Genomic DNA, 17,963 nt, shown 5'->3' with positions numbered 1-17,963 from the left:
AGTGAAAGACATTTAATGAGAGTACATACTAATTAATAATGCCATAAAATTGAACTCATAATAAAATAATATTAATTAAATGAAATCCAAATTCAACTCTGTTTATAAAATTATTTACCTGGTGTTACGTAACTCAACGGGTTATTACACAAATGTTCGAAAGCTAGTATTCAAACTATTATAATTTAAAATAATTAAGTTGACAAAATTATTTCTAAATAAATATCAATATCACTTAAGATTGGTTAAACTGTTTGCTCTTAACTGAATTTTCTGGGTGGATTTAAAAATCCGTATCAAATGAACAATTGGTTGCGGAATTACCGCAACATTCCAAACGGTTCCTATTCATAAAATTATATCTTCGCCCGTCCGAGCCCAGGAGTAGAAGTGCGGAGCCTGCCACCGGTTCGCCATATTGGATTTTGACGACACGCCGGCCACCTTGGTTGACTTTGACATTAACCTTTGACCTTCAAAATTTGCCAATATTTCGCCAAAATTTCCATTTTTTTTATGAATACATATAGCAAAAAATCTAAAAGAAATCTAACAATAAAATAATTTTTTTCTTATTTAAAAAAATTCAAAAATTGGGAATTTGAAAAAACTCAAAATACTTTTGCCCTAGAAAAAAGAAATTTTAAAGAGGCTTAAATTCCCGATAGACAAGCCGCCCTAAGCCGCCGAGGTCATGACCTCGACCATTAGGATGTTACGTTTCCGTTGCAAGTTTCGTTATGCCGGCCATCTTCAAGCTAAATATTTTTATGCTAGAAAATGAAAAAAAAATATTTAATTTATTTTTATTTTTAAAAAAATCATGGAGATCTCGGCTCTAACCTGGTGACGGCAATTAAAAAAGAAGACAGATTCTTTCCCCACGGAAGTCACCGGCAGACTGACCTATCACAACTAATTTCAAGGTATACTTATATAACGCCAGATAGTATAACGTCACGTATGCCATCTAGTTTTCGGTTGCTGAAGGACGCCATCTTGGATCCGACATATGGTTTTCTTCTGCTATAGTGCGCTACCACCATATAAGTTTAATTTTTACCTGCTAGAGTGCATGATTATTTATTTCCAGAGTGTACACCATATTAATGGCGTATTGGCCACCTTCTTAGAAATCAGTGTTTATTAGGCTATAAAGTCGGAAAAAATTCCGAAATTCATAAAAAAAATTTTTTTAAATAATTATTGATTCGAACGACTATAGTACTTGATCCAACCCGAATCAATAAAAAGATAATTTAATCAAAATTATCAAAATAAATAACAGATTCGAAAAAAAATAAGATTGTTACAGACAAAAAATTATTACATAATTTCTAGAATATTATAGGAACACTTGTAAAAGTTATCAATCTAATTGACATAAAGTTCTGCATTGGCTTCAACTGACTGATTCTCAGCTCTAAACGGTTTACTGAAGAGGGGAACTATCCAGTTCTTTTTTCTACATAGTCTTTTTCTTCCCAACAGAGTTTATCGATACTGTATTTAATAGATTGCTTCACATTGTCGCCATTGTAAATATGATTGTTCACTGTCTTAAATGCACACTTATTCACTTCGAACGGATATGGTTTGCCATATACACAGTCCGGCCACAAATTATATTTTAAAGATCCGTGCGTTGCTACTTCATCCATAAAATAGTTTGCGGTTTGGACTTCGTCATGTAGTTCCAAAGTCAAAACAATGATTTATTTACTTAGAGCCTTTTAAAATATAACATAAAATGAAATTTTAATAATTTTTTAGAGTCTGTTTGAGTAGCATAATGCACAAAGAGACTCAAGAGTGGGGCATTGGATGACATATTTCCATTATAGAACACTTACCTATTTATGTTATTGCATGTGCATACTTGCACATTTATATACTTGTACACTTAAATACCCACATACTTGCAACCTGGTTTTGGATAATCATACACCTATCTTGGGAAATTTCCCTAATAACGGGTGTCGCGGCCATGCATCCTTGTGAATTTTTGATCTAGATTTATAAAGCCCGCTGAATAAAACCTTGAAACATTTCTCTTCCAATTTGTGAAAAACGTCAATAATAATACATATAGATATTGCAAGCATGTATATAAATAAAATAGTCTTCGCTGTAGGCCTATATGTGGAATAATTTTATAAGAAACAATGATATTGAAATCGTGTTATCTGGCCTAAGATTTAGCTCCATTACTTTAAAAAAACAATGTAAATATTCACCACTGAGACACCTCAATAATGTAAAGTTAATCAAGGCCGTTATTGTGGATAGTAAAATTAATATGAATAATTTTTTGAGAATATTTTGGTTGCTTATCTATTTACCTACTATCAAACATCAACATAAAGAGTCCAAGAAGTTAAGTTAGAATAGTCCAATGAAACAATTAATGAAAAATATTTGCGGCCATAATTATTCCAATTTAATCCCATTAAAAATGGGGGTTCACTAAAATGTTTTATAAATAAACAACTACAAGGCTTCTAAGCATATATGCCAACTATTTTTAAACTAACTAACTATTAGTTATGACGATTATAAACTTCACACATAATGTTATCCTAAATCGTTTTCATTTCATAGGATATTTTAAGTTAAATTTATTTTAGAATCTGGCATAATGCAATGAAATCAAAATAACTTTTTCTTGAAGATAGATTGACTGGGACTGTTTATAATAATTTTTATTTACGTTATTTCAGTCAAATATATACATATTTTTGTTCCTTAGTTATATGCAAACATTTGAAAAGTCAAGCGGTCTGAACCGGAGTGAATAAATATTTTGCAAGGTTTTGCTTGGTTGAATTAAAACATTAATCTTTTTCAATCTGAAACATGAAACTCAAAATTGTTTACCTATTATTTTCGATAATAATGGAAACAAATATTATAGTAAAAGTGTTAAAAAAAATTTTTTTCTTTAACATTATGCAACTAACGTAATAAACGTTCATGAAAGCCAATTGGGAAAAGTTCATTATGTTTTGTTCTCCTACAGATGAACTTTATTCTTGCAGACTTTTGCACATTCATATTGGTTCCTCTAAACAAAATAAAATTTTATTAATATTTTAACTTAATTTTACGTTAGCCATATTAAAAAATGGTTAATTTTTCTCACACCTGGTTACATGATTGCAGTAGCTTTGATCTCAAATTCAGAGTTATACTGTCGTTTATGTAGTCCACAAAAAATTCGAATAGGCTCTTCATAGCTTCCGCAAACATGGCGTTTATTATCCTGCAGTGACATACTCACCTGAGTGGCAATAAAAGTTCACAATAAAACGTTTAAGCCAATTCAATGTAAATACTGAACGCGGTTTAAAAAAGAACAAAATTTATTGTCACTTGTGATTTTCAACCAACGAGGTTTGAAAAAAAAATTACATTTGGTTTTACAACATGCAATATATCTGCTGAATTAATCGAGTGTTGTGGTAACAAGAGTCTAACAAAACTGTTATGTGGCCACTGGGAGCAAAATTTCTTTTCAGAGAAGGTAAAAACAGAAGTACATTTTTATCTATTGTAACAGTATTTTGGATGATCATGCATTAAAACAGAAAGAACTACCAACATTATTTTTAGTTTCTAAAAAAGTAGAACATTTAATTCTATTTAAATACGACTATACAAATACTACTACAAACTCTATTTAAATACATTATACTATAATAGTTTACATTGCTATGTTGAAATGTAAAGTAACATCTTAAATGTTCCGCATCGTAAACGTATGTTAAATATAATGCCATATATCATACCAATCTGAGGATAAATTCTTGTTTTGTATTTTTTTTAATAGAAAGGGTACTTGTAGGCTGGATAAAACGAACCTCTTGATTATTTTTATATTGAATAATTTGTTGACTACTAGGTTTATGACTAAACACCAAACCAGCATATCTATGAAATTATTTAAAGAAAATTTTAAGAATAATAAGTCAATCATGATCGCTTGACTCGTTTTTTAATAATTACGCCATCTCACTTATTTATGTGATTACTTTTGATACTAGGAAGCTTTACAGATAAACACTATTCTGAATCATTTCACTACACCTGCAGAAAAAAGCTTTGAATAATGTAAGAAAAATTATTTTTAAGCTAGGTTATAGAATTGCCAGATTAAATTTTTACATATTATTACAAATCCTGTACATGGAAGACATTTTTTACTTACTTGTTGGTTAATAATTTAATGTTCTAGAATATATATTGTTACTGAATCTTCTCGAAATATTATATATATTTGGTCGTTTATAATTCTGTATTTGACAATGATTCATCAAAATCTTATATCTGTTTTGCTTCAATTTTTTTTTCCGATTGAAGGATTTTTACCTTTTATAAGTTATTTATTCTTCTTAAAAAAAACGATTATTTTAAAACTCTGAAAAACTTGTTGTTTAAACGTGCATTGACACTACTGCTATTATTTCTAAATTTTAAAAGAACATTTATAATATAACTCTGAAAACAAGATTTCAGTAACTTTAACACAAGAGAAAATTTAATTTAAAATGTTTGTTCAAAAAATTGTATCATTGTGTCTAAAACAATTTTCAGTAAGTGCTTTGAAAATTGTGTAAATATTTAAAAAAAAAATAAAGATGCATGCATAAAAAATATTTTAAACTTTGTTTTAAAAATTGATATCGTTGGTTTATTTTTAAGTACAAGATTTAATTATTTAGTTCGCTGGTAATCCAAAACTATTTTTGCAAAATTTTAAACTAATGTAATTATTGTTTTTATGGGATTCCCAGCGTGCACTTTAAAAAAAGAAAAATATATTTTATGGTGAGATTAATTTTATTTATGAAAACAATTTAGTATTAAAGCAAGGTGCATAAAATATTGCAAAACAAGAACTTTTAAAATATAATTAATTCTACCATACACACTGATATATTATTCAAATGCATATTCTTAATCTAAACAAAAATATACACAATAAATTTGCTGTAATTTGATAGTTTTTGACATTGTTTTTTTAATATACTGTAAAAAATGTAAAATTGAATTTAAAAAAAAATAATCACACATTATTCACACAATATTATCCATTATAATGATAGAAATTTCAAGTTTATAATTTAATCTTGAATTATGGTTAGCGCCAAATGAATTTTGACGATGTCATACACGATGCTGGTATTTACAAATTTTATGTAATCCATTACTAAACAAAGGAAGAAGCATTAAAATCACTATGGCAAATAAAATCCTAACAATAAATATGCTTCAAATTTATTTGAAAAAAAATTGGATTTTATTTTGAAAACATCAAAAAAACTTTGAGGGATCTCCATTTTTTTTTACATTTTATACCTAATTTAATAATTATCCAAAATTAAACTTCATTTATTTTGAACAATACATGGCAACAAAATATTTCAGGTTGACTACAACTTTTGCTAAAATATTATATGACTTCGAAATTAAGAAAGCAATAATGCTTTTATCATAAAGTAGAATATAAATGTATCTGACTCTTTGCAACAGATTTCACTAGAGAGCATAAAATAATATATTTCTAGTTATTGCGTAATTTTAACTTTGCAAACATGGTTATGTAAAAATTAAATAAGAAACGCTTAACCATTTACTGGTTTTAGTAGGATAATGTAGAATTTTTGATATTTGTTTTCTTAGATGGTGTAATAGAAGGAAACATTACTAAAATCTATATTGATGTGTATTTTTTATTTTATTTTTTCAAATATCCTGTAAGATTTTTTCATGTGCCTTTCTGCAAGAGATATTTGTTTGTTTGCTTGTGTGTCCGTTAGTACCTTTCCTGCAGATAAAAAAATTATTTTAGGGGTTTATCAGCCTGTGGATTTTAATTTTATATACTAAACCCATTTTTCCAAAAAAAATATGAAGTGAAATAAAGAAAGAAAATGGTAAATATAATTTTATAAATATCATCTACTGAAAACGGATAATTATGAGATTAATATGTCCGCAGAACAATCTAGCCTTTAAAAACAAGATAGCGGAATCCAAAACGGTGGACGTGACGATATACTTATTGGCGTAATATCTGCCTTGGCTTTATTGGTGGGAGGTCAGTGTGCCGCTGGCTACCCTGGAGCAGGAAGTTTCCATCGTCATTTTTTATTTCTCCTCGCCGGGTTCTATTCATGGACTCCATGACGAAGGTGGTTTTTTTTATCAAAAATTTTAAACAAATATCATGAATTTTTAAATTCTATACTTTTTTGGGATAAAAATTACGGTTATTCAAGATATCTGATGCGACTTCACTTTTAAAAATGTTGTAAGGTTCTAGAATTCAAGATGGCGGTTGTGATTTCGTATATATATTTTATTTAAATTTTAATTAACATTTCAGTAAAGTATTTTTTTAAATACTAAAATTGCATATTGTTACAGATTGTTACAAATTAATAATAATCGTCGTGTGGTAAACAACTGGGTTCGTAAATGGATAACCCAATTAAAGATTTTACTGCACAGTTTTATTTATTTCCAATATTTACATCACTACAAATAATCTTCTAAAAACTCCTTATAATCAATTACACTTAAAAATGTTTATTCCCCAATCACTCGGTTTTTGCACACCGCACACCTCGCTGGGCCACACCTCTGGCGCAACTCTCGCCACAGCACCCCTTGAGGACCTCCGTCGCCACACTCCGCCGCCGTCGCACTTCCCTTCGCCGAGGTCCGCTCGACGCTTCGCTCGGAACTTCGCTCTGGACTCTCGCCGAGATGCTCGCTCGCCGAGGAACTCCTCGCTCAGGAACTCCGCCGCACCCGCGGCACTATCACCTGGACTATCGCACCGGAACTCCGCCGCACCCGCGGCACTATCACCTGGACTATCGCACCGGAACGCCGCTGCACTTGCGGCACTATCGCCCAGACTATAACCATCGAACTGAACGCTACTTAACTGAACTCTTGGAGGCCAGCGTCCTGAACTCTGATGAGGCTTTTGAGGAAAATAACCCCTTTATGTGGAAATTTGACCGCAATCTTTGGAATTTCAGCCCTCTTGGGGAAATTTGGTCAATCTCTGCGGAAATTTGGCCACTCTTGATTTTTAGGGAAATTTATGTAATTTGTGTAATATATATATATAAATTTTTCGAATTTCCTACTCTTGAGCAAGCTACATATAGCTGACCGTGAGAGAAGCAGGATTCTTTGAGGTTGATGCCACAATATTTTAAAGTTTGCCCTTGCGCTTTGTTAATTGTAAAACTAAAGGCAAATTTAATTGGAAACTGCAATCTTTTAAATTGAAATGGCAATTCAGAAGAGATCAGTGGTATTTTATGTATAAATACTGTGTGTCCTTTGTTCTTTCCTGAAATAAATTCAGCTTTAATGATATTATTCGATAGCTGTTTTGCGATCATCCTCGTTTCATTACATAGTTTTGGGGAGTTGAGATTTCTGAGTAGTATGATTGGAGATGCAATTTTTAGACGAAGGCAGTGTAATGTCATTCCTGGTACTTGTAAAGAGTTTAGAAATTCAGTAGGGAAGTTGAAACTTTCTTCAATGGATACCATCGTGTCGATCGATTTATATATTTTCTCTTCACCAGGTATTTTCTTTAGAATATTAAAATTGATATCGTCAACAATATTATTTTTAGTGGCCAAAATTTCTCTTTGAAATAACCACTCTACGTTGGTATATTTCTGAATAATATTTGGATAAATTGTGTCGATTAGTTCGTTTTCAGTAGTGGCTATGTTACAGAAATCACTATTGAGTTCAATGAGGCCGGTCGTTTGGTCAGTAGGATATGTACCTTCGCCTATTTGTAAAAGTATTTTAGCAAAATGTGCTGTTGTTTCATCTTTTGATAATTCAACTCTCATGTTTTTTGTTAGTTGCAGTATTTGTACTTGTGGCCAGAGATGTGACTTTTTTAAGCATGCATTGATATCGTCTGCTGGTGTTGACTTGGGAATAACTGGAAGTGTTTGTCGAAAATCTCCTGAGAGTATGAGTAGAGCTCCTCCCATTATTTCAGAATTTTTTTCGCAATTCTTGTAATGTTCTGTCCATGGCTTCTAGTGATTTCTATGGGCCATGGTGCATTCATCCCAGAAGACATAATTTTAGCTTGTTTTAAAAGTTGACCCCGTCCAGATTTTCCTGAGATTTTACATACCGGGAATTGTTGTTCGGCTATATTCAACGGTAGTTGTAAGGCAGAAAAGGCAGTTCGTCCTCCTTCCATAAGTGTGGCTGCAATGCCGGATGATGCTAGTGCCAGTGCGATGTGTTTTTTTAGCACGTATTTCCGCCGGTATTAGATTTATTGGAAACGTTTTACCGGTGCCTCCTGGTGCGTGCAAGTAAATAATTCCACCAGTGTTGTTATTTATCCGGTTCATTATAACATTGTAAACCTTTTTTTTTTGATTGTCATTGAATAGTGGTTTGTTGTGAGCAATGTATTCAAGTAGTTCATTGAAGTTGTAGCTTTTTTCCTTTGTAATTTCGTAGTTTAGCACACTGAAAGCATTTCTTTGTGGTGCTGGCATTCCAGGTATACTAAGGCCTCGTTATTTATTGCTAAACATTTATCTTCTAAGCGAATGAGTATTTCATTTAAGATGTCGTCATTGAATTCTATAGTCAGTTCTGGATTAGTTTGTCGGATTTGGTACAATATATCATCACTCATACTCCTTTTGAATGAGTCCCATATCTGTTTTGGGTTTGATGGGTTATATGTTAGAATTATGGCGAATAACTCTCGAATTTGTTCAGCTGAAGCTGTGAGTGTGGCTTCTTGTAGTGTTAATTCCCAGAGGTTATCTTTTCCCATAATCCTAAGCGTTGACATGCTTCTCTGTACGTCTGGCATAGGTATCCGTCAATGGTCCTCAGATCTGTGAAACTTGTTGGTCCCCGTATTTCGTGTAACAACATCTGGAGATAGAAACATTCGGCATTGTTTTGATGTACAGTGTATACTCGACCTATTGCGTTAGTTTTCATGATTTCTGGATGACCCTCCTCTGGCATTCCTTGTTTTCGTCGTTGAAAAATTTTCCTTGTTTTGTCCCACGTATAATAAATAGGGACGTCGACATACAGTAATGTCTTTGCGAATGGATCGGTTTGGCAAAGTTGGAAAAAAGCTGTTAATGTCGTGTTCTGAGGTGGTTCGCTTGCAATTTTTCTAGCCGAGTCTTTTGTGAAGTAAACTCTCTGTCCATTCTCCAAATGTACTGCTAGATGTTGCACAGCTGGTTCGCGTTCGTGTATGGGAAAACTAAAAATACTCCACGCTGCTTCGTTACTGTTGATGTATCTTCCCATTTGGTACATGAGGATCTCATCATTTCTGTTATTTTGTTCGCTATTATTGACTATTTGAAATACTGCCACATCATGTTTACGTACTTACATATTATATATTTAATATATTTTACTGAATTGCAGTATTCAACGTTAATGTGTGCTTGGAACATTTTGGAAAGTAGTGGGTTATATGGTACTACCCATTGATTATCTATTTCCAGTTCGTCTCTGCCTTGTATTCGTATTTTTGCTGTGTAGCCACCATTTTTCGGTGATCGTCTTCTATATTTGGGATAGCCGTCATCTTCAGTTTTTGTATCGTCCAAGTATGGTTTTGGATATTTTTATGTACATTTTCCATCAATCATGCATGGCGCATTGAAGTTTAATGGTCCACGTGGTCCTTGAATCATGTTTTTCACTACTATGTTGTATAGTTCCGGATCTTTTTGTGGATTGGGAAATTCGGCTTGGATGATTTTGTCGTTATCCGTGGGATAAATTTTATCGTGTAGCCATATGAGATTGTGTGAGTGAGGTAATCATCGTTTTTGCCACTCGATTGTATACATCAAGCATCTAACGGTTCCAAAGATGTGGTATTTTGTGATGACTTCAATAAATCTTATTTGTTTTTGTCGAAAAACTCGGGCTATTATGTCGTGTCGATCCATGGAGGTTTGTCCGTATTTTAGTTGTTCTTTGATGTCTGGCCATGATGAGTTGCATTTAAATGTTATGAAGATATAAGGACGTCCATATTTTCTTACGCAGGTCATGGCATCTTGAGTATATTCGTGCATATGTCTTGGACTTCCTATGTATGATGAGGGTAAGATTACCATTGTTCCAATATCGTCAATATTGCCGTCATTTATTATCGCGTCTCGAAGGTGGATGTATTCTTCTGTGCGTAGTTTCTTCTGATTCAGTCTTATCCAAAGCATCCGTTCTGCTTCTATTTTTGCGTACATATCTACCAGAAATTGTTGGAATAAACGGCGAGTGTTGAGTATGTGATTGTATATTTCATTGTCTCTGATCATTAAGCGGTAAGCATAGAACTCCTTGGAAGTGACTTTTTTGTTTGTTTCTGTGCCTGTTTCAGGATGAATTTGTTTTATATTGAAATGATATCCGTCCTCTCCGAGCAGAAATATTAACGGATATTGAAGAGCATCATATGAACGGTGTGTCTCTGCAATGAGTTGTAGTCATTTTCTTCTTCGTTGTACAATTATGACACGGCTTGTATTTTCATTGTCCAAAATTACGATGGCGACTTCATCTATCTGAGGTGCATTAAATCTACGTTCGTGTTCTCCACGTGGTCTTTTATCGGCTCTTATTACAATTTTATTGTCATCAGAAATCATGCGGTCTAATATTGTTTTGAATATGTAAATCAGTTGATTGTATTTGTGTAAGATCCTCTGTACATCTTGGATTATTTCGCGTCTCAATCCATTAAAATTTGTGCATCGTTGATCAATTTCTTGTTCTTCATTTCCGATGAAATATACTTGCAGAAATTTATAGTCTTCCTTAGGCATTGGTAGTAACGATCCTATTTTGTGATAAATTGGCCCTTGAATTAAAAATACATATTCAAATTCATTTCTATTAGTGTTAATCGAAGTAACACCGAAAGAAGTCATTTGAAAGCAGGAGTTGTATGATCTTATATTTTGAAGTAAGTGTTTTGATTCTAGTGTTTCCCCGGTCGTGTAATGTAGAAATTCCTGCGGAGGTGCTTCCAGTGGTGGTAATCGAATTTTTCCATTCATGCAACAGAGACCTGGAGTTTCTTTACTGAATTTTTTCGCGTGGCAAAATTGGCAAATGTTATTCATTTTTCCGATTACAACATATTTATGAATGTAATAATTTTTCGTCGGTTTGTAGTGGAATGCTTCCTTTGTTAGATTATCATTTAAAATTCTCGATTCTTCAATACTTTTATTTACTTTTCTTTCTTCGCTTTTTCTGTTTGTCAGGGTGCTCATTCTGGTTCGTTGATTTTGTAAACGTGCTTCGTGCTCTTCTTCCGTTTAATTTCTTCGATATTCTTTTTGTTTCCGCCGTTTCGCTGCAGAACTGGCAAGATCTCCTCCTCTTTTACGTCTAGGCATTGCATTATGAAAAAATAAATTAAATAAACATTTTATAGACAAATATATTGTTATGTAAACGTGGGGTACGTTGAGACAAAGAAAAAAAATTTATTTAACCTTCAAGCGGTCGCGCGTTATTTTGTTTACGGCCAAAAGTATATAGAAGGCATCGATTCAACGTCGCCCGACTGCTTGAAGGTAAAGGAAATTACAATTAAAAGAAAAGGAAAAAAAACATTAGAATTAATTAAACAAACTATTAAAAATACTCACATTTGATATTTCACAATAAAGGTTCACAGACAACTTTTTTCTTCTTCGCTTCAAAATTGAGAATAAATTAAACACACTATTGATTAAAAATACTCACACGTGATATTTCAAAATAAAGGCTCACAGATAACTTCTTTCCTTTTCGTTTCGCAATCTCTTGTTTAGCTGTTATAATCGAACTAACTCTGGCGGGCGACACCGGGCTCTTATATATTCAGAGAGGCTCTAGGATATTCAAGAAAGTTTGAGAATATTTTCTTTCTCACACCTTCTAGAATGTTCTCGACATTATCGTCCGCCGTAACAATAGGTTCTGCAGCTGTAGCATACGTAGTAAAGGCGCAAAATTTAAAAACTTAAATTTTAAAATGTTTTCAGAACTAATTTGAATAACTTAAATTAGGTCGCTTTAACTCCAAAATATAAGTTAGCTACTGCTGTATAAATACACAAAATTTAATAACTTTATTATAGTAACAAATGTAATTTAAGACTTTATTGAAATTGGAATTTTAAATTTCGCGCCATTACTACACATGCTGCAATTGCTCGCTGCGCCTTTCGAAATGCAACCCAAATAATCGTTGTTCTGAATGAAGTTCAAATACTCGACAACAGATGGCACCACTTCACTTAATTTCCAAGTTGAAGGGTTGGAAAAGCCCTTATATCTTTAAAAACACGCCCTTTAGGTTAAAACGGGAACTTTCTTGTTCGAGGGGGGATAAAGGGCTATCACACTATATAATTCCCTTTATCGTGCCGTGACTCCTTTTTAAGTTTTATTGGCACGCACATTTTATCAACTTAGTTTTATTATATATAATGATTTATTAGTTTATATTTTAAATACTGTCGTAAATTATTTTTATAAAATTAGATTTAATAATATCATGGTGAAAGTTTTTAGGAAAAAATAATTTTGTATTGATTTTTAAAAATAACAAGTGACAATCTATTAGCACTATTTTCGCTACTAATATTACAGAAATTACATGAGCGTAGAAATCAATATTTGTACTCAAATTCAGTTACTTACCATAAGGGCTGTTGGTGACTACTGTAAACAGCCCAAAAAGGTATTTGGTAACAGATGCAGGGTGTGAAACAGCACTACATATTCCAAAATGTAAAGTAATTATTTTGCAAGAGTATAGTCATAGAACACAATGAACACTTTTTTTATAACGTTTAAGGGCTGATACTGAAAAACGATACTTCTGCTGTTTTGCGTTATACGACTGATAAACAAATAAACAATAGTAATTAAATATCGATAACTATCACAGCCTTACACACAAAAAGCACCCACAATAAAACTTCTTATCCAACACAGCGCTTGTATAACCAGGTAAGAGGAGCTAACTAATCACTGGCTACTTGCTCCACTCAGGCTACGTATTACTATCAATAAAAATACTGTTGATTATATTATTTTAAATAATGAAGAAAAACCATTGCAGCGTATATTTTCTCAAAGGTAATTTTCATTGGAATAGTTATCTTGGCACTGAACAATATTATGACTTTTGACTGACGAGTAGTTTACATTATAACAAAGAGGAGAGTGCACTGTGTATTTACATAAATCATCACCATATCATACCTGCACCTTATGAAGCTAGTCATTAAGACCCCAGTTCACTGGAAACTTACTCCACCCGAGGCGTTGCCGTATGCTGACTCGCCTGCAGCCTCGAAGTCCGGTTACTGCACCGCTGGTCGGTCCTCGCTGCGTCACGCCAGAGGTTAGGAACCGCCTGGCTCCCCGCCACTTGCATCGTGATGAATCCTTGGTCCACTCGTGTTGTCTTAAGTCCGCCACTGTGGAACCGGGGACTCGCTTCAGTCGTAGCACCGGCGTGTCCGAGCGAGTCACTCCCACTGGCCCCCGCTGTCGCCAGCTAGTCCCGGCCTCGCCTATCCGCTCTTCGTCCCCCCTGGGCGCTGTCTTGACGACTTGCATGTCACCTCCTGTCACCAAGCGCTTCGCAGCGAGTCTCCCACTACTCGTCTCCACTAGTGGAGTGACACTCGCTTTCACTCCGCCGCCTGCTCAACAATGATGTTCGTGTAGACTCGTTACTAGAGACCGAACAAATTCGTGATTTCGATGACCTCTAGGATAAACTCCACAATCCCCTACACACTCGGGCAAATGCCACCTGCTCATTGGCTATTCACTCGTGACACATGTCAAATGGGACTCTTGCGGTTCGATACTTTTTTTTGGTTGAAGGTATTTCATTGGTTTAAAGTCCTTCAGATGAACTGTGTGTCAATCACAGAAGCAATATAAAGATACCTACCGTTGTTTGGATTATAGCTTATCATGAAATGAACCCGCAATTTTTACCGGTCTCTACTCCTTACGTACAACGTAACGTTGTCTCCGGGCGGCATTACGTCAGTCGGCCGTGATGTAGATCGTAATTCGTCGCCGGGCGGTGGTTGGTGGGTCGCGGCCCACGGCAGTGTTCCATGACTCAGTGGTGTTCGTTGAGTATCGGGACAGCCCATCACCTGACCGGCTATATATACTCTGCCGTCGAGCTGGTCCTTTCCCGGTCGATGAATATAGCCTTTTATAGCCTGGGTTGATGTCATATAGATACATCTGGCAATTTTTACCTTCATTCTCCGTCCGCTAAGTGAAGCTCGTGGCGGCCTGTGAACTGATGGTGCTAGAAGATGTGGAACCTATTATTAACACTGTCGTAAATGTGTGTCTAATATAAAAGTGGGCGTATTTTTTAAAACTCTTTTACGTTTTAAACTTCAGTGAAAGTAGGGGATTTTTTTTTTAATTTTTGGGAACCTTTGTAGGGGTTCCATCCATGGAAATAACTTGTAACTTTGCCACAGTTGTCAGATGAAATTTGGAGTGAAATAATGGAGATCATAAACAAACTGTGATCTCCCATAAGAACATCAATACTAATTCCGTAATTAAAAAATAATAATATTCGTTTGCTATTAATTTCAAACTTCAAGAAAGTGTAATACTTTAAAATCAGTTTTTTTTTTAAATATAAATTAGTACTTTTTAATGTAAATAATGTCACTACACTGGTCTCCACAAGTCGAGACTAAAGATGTCAACCTTCCCCACACACTCACACCTAGAGGTTCTAAAGCTAGCGTCAGTAAAAACACACACTGCATACACTAGCCCGCAAAATTGCCGAATTCAAAGCCCCCTTATAATTGCGATATGTGTGAGATCAACCATCATTCTAATAAGTAGAGAAACTTTCAATCTGCTAACTTAACAGAGCTGTCAAGAGGAATGATCTAAAAACAATTTTTTTCATTTTTTTTTCTCGTAAGTATTCTTAATTATCATGGTTATTCTAGGTTCAATGATTTATATAACCAAAACAATTGAAGCAAAAAAGATACAATATAAAAATCCCGAATTACATATTACCCGCCCCCGGCCAATACTATCAGATTACTAGTCGGTGACCATAGGAATTAAATTTCTCAACATACAAGAAAAATTGAAAACTCTAAACAGTTTATATAATTTTATATAAAAAATTCTCAAAAAATTTCTGTTTTCAATAAAACACGATATATTTCAAAAAACTTGGTGCACATTAAATAATAAATATTCTAGGGCTCAACTAAAAACCTGCCTAATAGCTTGCCAGCAAAAATAGCATATTGTTCCCAGTTTACCATCTTATATTCGTAACGTATTTTTAAACACGTTACAACTTGGAAGTTTATCAACGACCTTCGCTGCTATTAACATGGTGGATACAAATTCATTAAATCGGCACTATAATCATGTCAAAACACTGTGTACACGAGCAGAGTAAAATCAGTCACTAACACCACAAAGAAGTAGTTTCTGTCGCACCGAAACGTCATTTTGGCGATTTCGCGTTTTTCGCCTGTGCAGGCATTATCACGGTGGTTTGGCCGATGGCCTTACTTAGAGAAGCGGCGCGGGAACACCAGGGCGTCCCGCCTCCGTCCGGTGCGGCGGTCAAACACAGTCCTCGCGGTCTCAGCGAGGTTTTTTCCTAGCCTAAGTTAATCTAAGTGTGTAAGAGGAGGGTCCATGTTACAGGAGGACCTAAGTGTGTCTCAGGCCGAAGCCTATACACTCTACCGTACGGGGTATTAACCATTCAGAACAAGGGCGCGTGCATTATGTGCTAATTGGGGTTCATTGGCCAGCCATGGCTGCGATTGGCGCCATGACTGACGCCCCTTAGGTTGTCTTAGTCTAAAAGCTAACTAAAGGGTCCTAGGTAAAATCTGCATAGACACAGGGAGAAAACCCTGGGTCGGGTCATGCGCGGATCAAATATCATGCATTAAGCAAGCAGGAAACTACTGGACAAGAAGGAAAAAGGTCCAGGTAAGACGAGTTGAGCGGGGCTGAAAGAATTAACCGTGCAGGGGTTGGGCGTGTTGCTTTCCCAGCGCAGAGCGTGTTTCACTGTCTTCGGCTCCATTCGTCACTCGTACTGGCAAGCGTACTGTGTTTTATCAAAACAGCTTAGCACTCCGATTTAATGAACTGGTTTCGATTAAGCAAAATTTGGAGGAATTAAATGCATTACAAAATTTACCGTACATTAAAATATTTAATAAAAGTGAATAACGTCTATGAAAATAAATTTGACCAACTTAATCGAAAGGTTACCTGAAAATTACCAGAACTGGTAATCGTAAGGAGAAGTTAATTTTTTGGTCATAACTTAAAGTCCAGCATATTCTCATAATATTATTGTTTATATTGAAGAGCTTCGTTTACATATAATATCAATTGTTAGTATTACATTTAATGAAACGTATTATTTCTTTGAATGAATACTAGTTTTATATTATGTAATTTTTAAGTCGCACTTTGTGCACAGAATGTGATTTTCAAATAAAATTATTTTTGAGACATAACATAATTACGTTAGGATTTGAATATTTTGATTAAGAACTTAAATTTTATTAACTTTCGCGGAAGTTTAATACAAAATGTCACTCAAATAACGCTTCTTAGAATGCCAAAATTTGTGGTGGATTCCTTTACAAAGGAATTATATACGAATCTTATCAGAGATTTATTAATAAAAATAATGCACACAAATGATCTACATTTATTTCTATATTTAAGATTTAAAATTTAAGGTTTAGCAGAAACATGATATTTCATTACAATCTGGCGCAATACAAGAGTGCGGCAATCTCCATCACCACTTCAGCTGTAATAACAAACATACAGACATGTTATGCATTAATACGGATTAGGTATTTACCAAGCACCCAAACAAATGAAAAATAGACTTATTTAAAAAAAAATTTAAAAATTGAGGCGGAATTTGCAATTATATAATATTATATACGAAACACATTTAAAACAAGGTTAATCGAGGTCCCGCCTACTACTAGCACCGTTCGTTCGCAGGCTACCGTGAGCTTTAATAAGCGGTATACACACTCCAAGGTAAAGGATAGGAAGTTGCCAAACCTATCTTTAAGCCCGTGGCCATACCTGACAGGGGGTTCGTGAACCCCAATCGGAAAGTTTTTTGTGTCTTTAAACCACACCTTCACAGGCCAATACAGCGTATGTACCCAGGCCAGGGATTCCGAACCTCTAACACCCTGAGAACCTCATGTTCCACCAGTGTTATGTTTTGCCTACTTGCAAAGAAGTATGATACTTGAAAATTCACAATGTATTCATGAGACTACTTACGTGTTAGTTAGAAAATTGCATGAAAACGTTTTCGAAACCTTCAATAAAAAATTTTAATCATAGAGATCTAGTATTGTTTCCTCCACTTATTTGTGTTTATTTAACATATATCTTGTTAATAGTATATAAATAAATTGTTTATATAAAACATGTATTACATCATCCCTTCAGTGCACATCAGCTGACATATTATGTTCTTTTGGTCTCGTTCTTTATTTCCCGAGACACTATCTAGCAGGACGCAATGTCTGCGTCGCCCGTGGGCTGCAAGTGCGCCTCCTCGCGAACAGGGAATTTATTTTCTCCCCGAAAAAAAAATACCCTCGTCTCGCATCTCAACGTCTTGGTGCCCGGAAGGCGTGGTTTTCTTTCTCGCCGGCTGCATTCGACACAACAGCTCACCACCACAGCACACAATGACGCGGCAGACGTGCTTGTTTGATCAACGTCCCGTCTCCAGAGCTGAGTGGATCTGCTGCGTCCTCGTCCCATCTCTCTCTCTCTCTCTCTCGTGTTGCGCCCGCAAGCGT

Source organism: Bacillus rossius, chromosome 7, assembly GCF_032445375.1.
Source record: "Bacillus rossius redtenbacheri isolate Brsri chromosome 7, Brsri_v3, whole genome shotgun sequence".
NCBI lineage: Eukaryota > Metazoa > Arthropoda > Insecta > Phasmatodea > Bacillidae > Bacillus > Bacillus rossius.
The sequence above is the reverse complement of the archived record's forward strand: the minus strand, read 5'-3'. Positions refer to the sequence as shown.